The 10,756-nt window shown below is 36.2% G+C and overlaps 1 pseudogene; it reads right to left on the bottom strand.

Moving 5' to 3' along the window:
• Window positions 1-6,000: 6,000 nt before the first annotated feature.
• Window positions 6,001-10,756, bottom strand: LOC148931527 (uncharacterized; annotated as a pseudogene).

Below are 10,756 nucleotides of genomic sequence, written 5' to 3'. Positions count from 1 at the left end.
TGGAGGATGTTTTTTGGAAAAGTGCATCAGGTACCAAAAATGTGATTTATAAGTACCAAAAGCGATATAAAATAAAGATCAGGTACCATTTACGTATAAAGTGAAAGATCAGGTACCATTTATGTAGTTCACTCTTTAATTTATCATATACCACAATCAATCAATCAAAACAATAAGAAATACTCCCTCTGTAATGACTGATAATTTGTTACATATTGGTAAAGTAGAAAATAATTCAAAAATTTTACATAGACTTCACTAAATTGGAACTCTGGGGCATTATAACTTTTCATTAACAAAACTAATCATAAAATAGGCATAGTATATGACACAATTCGAGCAAGATACATGCGATATTTGTATATATGAAAAATAAATCTGAAAATTATTTGCTTTTGTATAAATGCTATAAAAATAATTTTATAATAATTGTTTTGTATAAATTTTATAAAATTGTTTGATAATATGTAGTCGAATTAAAATTTAAATATAATTGGCAACGATGATGAAAAAGTAGTCCTTAAAATCATAAACTTTCGCATAATTTGATATTTCACAATAGCTTAAACTTTGAACCCAAAAAATAATGAACTCAATCTTTGTAGTGAAATTTTTGTAAGAAATGTTACATAAGTGTCCCTAAACAGTAACCGGTGTCCCCATTAAAATTCATTACTCTTGGCTGGCATGTATGAGAAGACTTTGAGAAATCCAAGTCAACGGTCAGTTCTGTCGCAATTTGTAGTTAGAAATTACTTTGTCTGTCCCATAGTAGGTATCATACTTCGGAGATGGAACAAGATTTTAGAAGATGTTATTTTGTGTGATAAGTGTTAAGAGAAAATATAATTTTATAATTAATGTAAGAGGGTCTTAAAGATGGTAATCGAGAGAGATATAGAAAGATTGGATAGGTATATTGTTGTAGAAAGTGAAGAGATTGTACTTCTTTTCTTGTTGTTTTTGATTTGCTAATTTTCCCTAGAATTTATATGGAAATTAGAGTCTTGTAAATTACACCAATAAATGAGTATTGGAAACATACTACACTAGGTACTCTACATTTATTCAATGTTCTAGGAACTCTCCTATAATCAACATGGGCAGCCATCCTCCTCTTTCCAACACTCCCCTTCAAGTTGAGCGACGGTATCACCGATACTCAACTTGTAAAGAAATTCTTTGAAGACTTTCGGACACAATGTCTTGGTTAATATGTCTGCGAATTGTTCCTCAAATCGAACGAATGGAAATTCAATGATGCCGCTTTCGAGTTTTTCTTTGATGAAGTGACGATCGACTTCGATATGTTTCGTTCTGTCATGTTGTACGAGATTCTCTCAAATGCTGATTGTCGCTTTGTTGTCACAAAAATGCTGGCTTTTCCGTGTAGATGGAAAGCCAATTTCTGTTAACTACTCCCTCCGTCCAACAACAGCAGTCCCATTTCTAAAGGGCATGAGTTTTAAGAAAGTTTTGGAGTGTGTAATAAATGGTGTGTGATAGTGGAATTTGGGACCCACTTCAATTGTGTTAAACTTTTTCTTTTCGTCTTGCATAGAATAGAAGTTGTTTCCAATATTTTGTGCCAGATTGCTAGATTGCTAAACGTATCAATGTCATACATTTTGATGACATTTTTAATTTACTCCTTTCAATAATTTCAAGCATACATTCTGATGACATTTTTAAATTCCTGCATTCAATAATTTCATGACATAAAATGCAAACTGAATTTAAAATGAAACTTAAACATATACCAAAGGCCTGCGATTACTAATTGGTGCAAATGAGTTTGAATCTGCTCTTTTTACAAGGGGGAATCACTCACCATCCACGATGGATCATCCAGATCTGGGGTTTCAAGGAGCAGTTTGGGCTGGGATTCAGACCACGAAGGGCCTTCGACCATCGAAGTTTCAGGAACCACGGGACATCGAATCAGACGCCTCCCACGAGTATGTGGGGACAGGAGAAAGATGGGCAGCAATAGGAGTCAAGATTGACCCCTCCGAGGTGTCGAAGGTCCACTCCGGCATCGGATTCGGACGAGGAAACCGTGGCAGTTGAACACGCTTTCCGTTCGAATTTATAGATTAGGGTTCCGAGAGTAGCGAGAGAGAGAGAGTGAGATAGTGAGAGAAATAAAGATAGACGGGATCGGGGGTGGGGTTTGGGGGGTGTTTTTTAATGGCTTTAGTGTAAATAAGTGAGAAGTGGAGGCTAATTTTATTTTCCAAATATAGTAAGTAGAACCGGGACTCCTATTCCCGGACGTCCAAAAACGGAAAAACGGGACTCCTATTGTTGGACGGAGGGAGTATCTTTTAAGCCAAAGTATCTCCATAAGGCCACTCCTAATCCCTCGAAATTCGGCTTCCGCACATGATAGCGCCACTACTTTCTGCTTCTTGCTCCTCCAAGTGACTAAGTTACCCCCAACAAAGATAAAATACCCTCCAGTGGATTTTCTATCAACGGGATTGGGTTTCCAAGAATACCCCATAAATGGCGGTTTCCTTTAAATATCTCACAATTCTCATGACAACATCCATATGATCTTCCTGAGGCTGATGCATGAATTGACTGACAACTCCAACTGCATATGTGCTGCATATGTGATATCCGGCCTAGTATGAGAAAGATAAATAAGTTTACCTACTAACCGTTGGTATCTTTCACGGTGTGTAAGCTTAGCTCCATTAACAATCTTCAACCAATGGTTGGGTACCATTGGAGTTTCAGCAGGCTTACAATCTAGTAGTCCAGTTTCGGCTAGCATATTAAGTACATACTTCTTTTGCCTTAGGAATATTCCGTGCTTGGATCTCAACACATCTATGTATTTCAAAACTCCCAAGACCTTCATTTCGAATTCCTTGAAAAGATTCTCCTTTAGATTTTGGATTTCTTCCGCATCATCTCCTGTTATGATCACGTCGTCAACATAAATGATTAGACATGTCATTTTTTCGTTTCTCGTCTTCAGGAATAGTGTGTGATCTGAATGGCTTTGTTTGAAGCCATGTTTGAATATTGCCTGACAAAATCATCCAAACCATACTCGGGGGGATTGTTTTAACCCATAAAGGGTCTTTCTTAGTCTGCACACTTATCCTTTTCCAAATTCGTCACTAAAACCCGGGGGAACCTCCATGTAGACTTCTTTGTTTTTCTCAAGTTCTCCATGAAGAAAAGCATTTGTAACTTCAAACTGGTATAACGGTCATTCCTTACATGCAGCTACAGATATTATATTTAGTTTGGCCACAGGGGTGAAAGTCTCCTCGTAGTCTGCTCTATACACTTGAGTATATCCCTTAGCAACCAATCTTGCTCTGTATCTCTCGATTGAAAAATTATTACTAACTTAGTTGAAAAATTATGTAACCGCGCCACCTCCCACATTTTATTTAGCCAAAACATTTTGTGTGGAATTTTAGGACTTTAAGTATAATTTTAGATTTTAGATTATGACTACAAATAGAACCAATGTAATGTGTTTGTATTATTTGCCAAATTTAAGTAAGTTTGTTGCATAGTAAAATTTATATTTATTTGTGTGGTTTATTTGTTGCTTTATTTTAGATATATAGGTTAGTAGTATAAAGTAAGTTAAGATTCGTGAATCGCACATATATTATACTGGTAGTATATTCTAATTTGCAAGTGATCATAGTCAGAATATGAAATATTATTACTACTCCCTCCGTTTCACCATAGTTGAGGCGAAATTTTTCGACACGAAGTTTTAGAAATGAATATTGGGTGTGTTAAATAAATAGATAAAAAGGTAAGAGAGAGGAAAAAGTAGAGAGAATAAAGTATAAGGTGAATAAAATAGAGAGAATAAAGTAAGAGAGAGTAAAGTAAGAAAGAGAAAAAAGTTACTCCCTCCGTCCCACAAAGATGTCACACTTTCCTTTTTAGTTTGTCCTACAAAAGATGTCACATTTTCATTTTTGGAAAAAGTTCTCTCTCACATTAATATAAAAATTATATTTTCTCTCTTCATCTAACACACAAAACAAAACCTCCTAAAATCTCGTGTCATCCCACAAGTGTGGCATTTTTTGTAGGACGGAGGGAGTACTATATAAGGAAATGACTCAACTATAAAGAAACCTCCTAAAATGGTTAAAATGACTCAACTATAGTGAAACGGAGGGAGTACTATCTTTTTAGTTTGAGCTGAAATTCAGGTTTTTGTTTTAAAAAAAAAACTATGACAAACTCGAAATTTAAAAAAAACAACTTTGACAAAAAATAATTTCCATGTATATATTAGAAAATTATTGTCAACCACACTTACAACATCGTTCAAAATCTGAAAAACATCGCATGGAGATTCCAGAAACAATATACAGTTTCATTACCATAAATAAATAAATATAAATTCCATTAAGAAACATCTAGGCTTTGGAGATTTGATTAATGTCAAACAAAATAATAAAAATAATTTGATTGTGGGAGCTCCACCGATCCACTTTGAGAGGACACAATTTGGAAGCAATAAACCACCATAATTTTAGAATTTTAGCAATTATTATTAATTTCTGATTCACCTTGTTTCTTTTAATTTCGAGAACAAATGGTAATGTTGCCATCAGCGACATTAATCCGCCGCAACAAGCGTGTACTTACGAATGAAAACTATTGACTGGCATAAAGTTAAATACTTACCACACTTCTTAACTAGTCAATTTTTGATCATTTATCCGAGACGGATCCAAAGACCCTGTCTATAATAGTATGAATTAAATTATTAAATGGGAATGTGGTAAAAGAAACTTTGTTAGTGATAGTTGTAAGTAGATCGCATATATTAAAAAAGAAATACTCCCCTCGTCCCAAAAAAGTATGAACTATTTCATTTTTCGTCCGTTCTTAAAGATTATGAACTTTCTAATTTTGAAAAATTCAAACATACTACCCCCTACACATCATTTTACTTATAACATATTATACCATTACCATTAATACTTATACCATTATAATAATATGAATCCCACTTTCCACTAACATTATTTCCACTCTCTCTCTCTCTCTCTCTCTCTCTCTCTCTCTTACTTTTCCCCATATTTATTAAAACTTGTGCCGAACATACTCTATGGGGACGGAGAGAGTAATAGTAAAATACTACTCCCTCCGTCCCGGCTAAGATGACACATTCCTTAGCCGGCACGGGATTTTAGGAGTTATTGATTAATGTATTTAAGTTGAGAGATAAAAGGTGGGTGGAACTGTGGAAGTATTAAAATAGAGAGAGAATGAAAGATGAATATTTTAATAGGGGTAGGAAAAAAGGTGGTTGAGTTTATTAATTGGAGAGAGAAAGTTTCCGAAAAAGAAAATGTGTCATCTTATTTGGAACAAACTAAAAAGGAAAATGTGTCATCTTACATGGAACGGAGAAAATACTGTAAAAGAGGAGATAACAAATTTAGTCACTTAAATATGCTGTAATTTGAATCGTGATTCTTATTCTGTAAAAATATCTCCAGGCGAGTTTAATCTTTAATGTAAAATAGTTTGAAATCTTTCTCCACTATTCATAACCTTTTTACTTTTATGATCCTGGGGCATTTTTGTACTTTTACAATCGAGAGCACGATGTTAGTGCTTCAACTCTGCAATGATATCAAAGGAGGCCTTATTCTCGAACATTATTTTCACACACTTGATCTACTATCAGTGGAAGGATTTCATGACTATTTTTTGCCATTTGGGTAATAATTTTTTACTCAAGAGGCAGAAGACCAGGTACTTTTGTCCAAAAATACTGAAAGTTCTTCTAACGGTATTATATCAATTTTTAGTGAATATGGACTTTGTTTGATTTTATTGCACAGTTCATAAACTAATTTATGGTTCTCTCAATTGCAAAAGTATAGAAACGCCCTTTGACTAAAAAAACCTAAAAGTGAAAATTACATTACAATGACATAACAGTAAATAAAAAGAAAAAACAAATTAAAATAACAAAATGAAATACTTAATCTAATAACCCGGTAAATCAGAATGAGCTCCTCTAGTATTATCATAGTACGAAGGATATGTTCAATTTGCATAGTTATTTGATTGTTCTTGTAGTTGAGCTCTTTTTTTTTTTTTTTTTTATAAAATATATCTTCTCTCAACTTGAAAATAAGGATCGAATATGGACAACTCCAGTCTCCATAGTCATTATTTTGTTTTCTTCCATCATAGTTTTGAGTCCGTGGCTATTTTTGATGATTTGCTTGTTTCATACTCTCATCTATTTACTCATTTTGTTTTCCTAGAGCAACAATAAGTGATGCCGAGTTCTCGGATAACTTTTTCTTCAATTTAGCTTCCGCACTCTGATGAAGAAGAGCCACCAACGACATGTTCCTTTCCATTATCACAACTCATGGGAAATAAGACAGTTTGTGATCCATGCAAAATATGAGCCTAACTTTCTGAATTAGAAGATTGCATTCCACGTGATGCTTGTTGTCTAGAGCTCCATGCACAATCTGGGATGAGATGATTATGGTGTTGTGCTTTCTTGTATTTAAAGATACGAAATTATTATTTTGTTTCTTAAATGGATGACTAGAATTTACTTATACTTTTGCTACGATTGACTACAATTGAAAGCACAATGATTATGTTTTTTTTCCTATTACTTAAATGGATGACTAGGATTTACTTCAAAATTTACGATGAGTAACTACGATTGAAAACACAAGGATTGTGTTTTTTCTTTACTTTTTTCTGCCACTTGAATGAGTGACTAGGATTTACTTCTATTTTTATATGATACAGTATTATTTTTTAGTAATACTCATATAGATAGAGAAGAGATGGAGAATGGCTTTGACGTTCACAAGTATTAAGTTGATAACCTCATTCTCTCCATAATGTGTTTTTATTTTGGATATTGTTGTATTGTCTTTCAGTTAAACACTGTTTCACTTTAGCTATGATAAATTTTTTTCTACTGTTAAATTTTTGAAAATTTCAAGAATATATCAATTCTGGAGCCCTTATCAAATCAGTGTAATAGAAGACTAAATCGCGTGAAATTAAATGATATTGGAAAGGGCTGAATTGAAGTTGTGAATTGAAAATTTGAAGACGCAAATGAAGAAATAAATTATATAGCATTGAGAAACAAGATGACCAACTCCCAAGAAATACATTTAGTTTATAAAATTAAATAAAAAATTACAAAAGTTTACTATGTAGATTGAGACAAAAATGATTTCACATATTTTGTTTGTTCAAAGTTCGACGACACCTACACTAATATTTAAAAACAAAATCAAATCTGAATTTCTTACCATATAGTTATAAAATATCTGCTCATTTAATCAAATTAATGACTAAAAAATCTAGAAACGGAGTCTAAATCAGAAACCAAAATGAGCAAAGTTTTCCTCACATTTGAAAATCAGCAGTGATGATGCGAAATTGGAAGAAAATGAAATTGATTTATAAGAGGAGGAGGAAGATGAATTAGTAATTGTCTAATTGAGTTCTAGAAATGTGCATGCTCAATTCTAGTTATGTTATACTTTCTCCGTTCATAAAAATTAGGGCACATTTACCATTTTTGGCCGTCCACAACAAATAGAGCACATTCATTTTTAAAAAGTTTTCAACAAATAATAACCCTACACATCATTCCACTAACACTACTTCTCACTTATTTTTTTTCTCCTTGTCTCTTACTTTTTTCCATTCTCTCTTACTTTACCAATTCTATATTAAAACAAGTGTCATGCACCAATTGCTCTATTTTTTATAGACGGAAGGAGTATTACCGGAAAAGTGTGAAAGAAAAGTTAGAAGAGTGAGGTGATCAATTTATCGTATACTGTAGAGTACAAGTTCTGAGCATACTGTACATTATGTGATGTGTATGAGAGTGAGTTAGACATTAAATAGTGTTCACTCCGTCTCATTTTAGGAGTCTCGATTTACTATTTTTGGGTGTCTCACTTTAGAAATCCCAGTTGAAATATTCTATAAATGGTATTAGACCCCACATTCCATTAATATTTTTCCACTCACATTTTATTATAAAACTAATATCAAAAAGTAGAACTCACGTTCCACTATCTTTTTTCACCAATTTTTCTTTACATTTCTTAAAACTCGTGCCGAACTCAACTGGGACTCCTAAAATGGGATGGAGGGAGTAGTACTCTCAACGTTTCACTCAAGTTATCCATCTTTCCTTTTTAGTATACCCTACTCAAGATGTCTATTTTTTATATTTGGACATAAATCCCTCTCTCTTCTCTCCTCATTAATATATTCAACAATTTTTTTCGTTCTACTTACTTCACCTAATATCTCCTCCTAAAATTTCATGCCACCGAAGAATATGGATATCTGAGACGGAGGGAGTACTCTTTTCTGAAATAGATTCTTGAAATGTGAAAGATGAAAAATAATGTATCGTATTGGTAGCATAAAAAAAGGGTTGTAAGAATAGTTCGACTTCGACCTAGCTATAGTTCTTTATAGTTACATGGCTACTCTTTCACATTGGAAACCAAAAATGAATCCTAATTTTTAGGATTCCTAAATATCAAAGATGTTTTTTTAAATAAAACATTAAAGATTAACCTAATTTAATCAGAAAAAATCATTAATTAATATAATAAAAGACAACTTCGAAAATAACTAGGACGATGAAATAAAATTCACACACAAATAAACAAAAAAAACATAATTGAAAACGAAGAATAAATTTCAAAACCACTCTTGTTTTCGGCAAACGTGAAATTAACAATACTTTTCCCTAATACCTTAATTTGATAATTTTGTTTATTAATGAAATATGATATACACATATACGTTATACATATACAAATTAATATTTAAAATGCTTCTACTACTGACACTATTTTATTCGATACAACTATCGTTCAGGCGGGAAAGCGAGCCCGATATTTTATTCGATAAAACTAAACTTGTTTCTCTTAATATCTTAATTTGGTGTTTAAATTAATTTAATATCATATATGTTTAATTTCATTTATGAAAATTACAGGTTTATATCTAAATTGTTTATGTTTTACTTATCAAGTAGAGTTCTACGAATTATTGATGAAATATATCTCATCAATAATTATCTTAATAAAGGTAAATTAGTAAGTGGAACATTTCTATTTCGGCATAGGATTTTATATAATGTTGTTTTGTAAACTAAGAGCATCCGCAATGGTGCTTAGGTCAGCCATAGACCAGCAATAGGCCAGCCATTCTCTCCCCTACCACGTCAGCAACACTAAAAAATCCACATGCCACATCAGATTTAGGCCAGCCATAGGCCAGCCGCAATAAAAATAATTCAAAATATACTACATTTACGGAATTAAAATTACGATTAAATTACGGAATTAAATTTACGACACATATACGGGAAAAATAATCCATTCCATTAAAAAAAAAGTACAAAGATTTTAAAAAAAAAGTACATGATTTTTTTTTTAAAAAAAAGGGCTTCCACACACGAGCCCCGCCGCTCTCTACTCCTCATTGCCGTCACCGTCGCCACCGCCGCTGCTGCTGCCGCCACCCGTGGTATCTGAGCCCACGTCGGAACCCGCTAGCCGTGCCCTCGCGATCTCCAAATCAACACGCATGCTCTCGAGCATCTCGTGAAGAAACATCTTCTCCGTGGGGTCAGTGGCGGCCTTCCACTCTTGGAATACCTTGTACATCTGATCCCACGTATGGTTACGCGAATGGAGAGTGTACTCGAGTGGGGCGGGTGGGAGGGCGGAGGACTGGACCTCGCGGGGCGATAGGGGGGATCCGCCCCTCGCAGCCCGCTGCGCCCGCTTCTGTCCAACCGGGCTGGGGCGACCAGTAAATGAAGGAGGGGATGGAAACTCCTCAGCATCCGGGGGGAGGTCGTGGGATCCGCCGCTGCTGCCGCTGTAGTCGCCGCTATAGTTCAGTCGCTGCTTCTTCGGCCACCCAGCGTCGCACCCCGCCCGGAACTTCTCGGAGTCCTTCAGCAACAAGAAGCACTCCCAGAAGGTGAACTCCTTATACTTCCCCTCCAAGGAGAACTGACTCGCGGCTATCCTCCGGGCGTCGTCCTCATTTTTCCCACTACTGAGCTGACGGAGGGCGTTGGCGTACAAATTCGCAAAATGGCCCACCGCGGCCCTAGTGCGCTCCCACCCCTTCCGGACCTCCTCGTTGCTGAAGTCATTCCCGTGCGGGCAGTGCCTCCTATAGACAGCTCTGATCTTCGCCTACATGTTGACGACCCGCTGGTTGTTCGCAACCAGCGGATCGTCGCACACCTCCAACCACCCCCTGGCCACCCCGGCGTACTCATCCTCCGTCCACTTCCTCCGGCCAGGGGTGTGGTCAACAGCGGGCTGCGATGACTCGCCGACCGCCTTGGCCTTCCCCCTCGTCTTCTTCTTCGGCGCGGCCCGCCTCGCTAGAACGGGAGTATCCGGATCCTCGAGATCGATCCCAATATCATGCAATAACAGAAGGTCATCGCCAGTGAACTGCGTCTCCACTGGGGTCGACGTGTGAGACGAAGCCGTCAAAAAATCAAGCGAGGGCCGATATACCGTGTCCCCTCCCGGTGACCCCTGAACCCCCCCTGCATCCCGGGATGCATACCATGCTGCATCCCCCCCGGCATCCCGCTCTGCCATATCATCCCCATCATCTGCTGCAGCATCTGGGGCATACCCCCCCACCCGGGTGCTGACTGCCCGCCACTCCCCTGCCCGCCGCCCGTCAT

This window comes from Salvia hispanica, chromosome 2, assembly GCF_029641045.1.
Source record: "Salvia hispanica isolate PSC_SH4W2 chromosome 2, Shi_PSC_v1, whole genome shotgun sequence".
Classification (NCBI taxonomy): domain Eukaryota; kingdom Viridiplantae; phylum Streptophyta; class Magnoliopsida; order Lamiales; family Lamiaceae; genus Salvia; species Salvia hispanica.
Note: the sequence above shows the minus strand (reverse complement) of the source record. Positions and strands in the feature narration are given on the sequence as shown.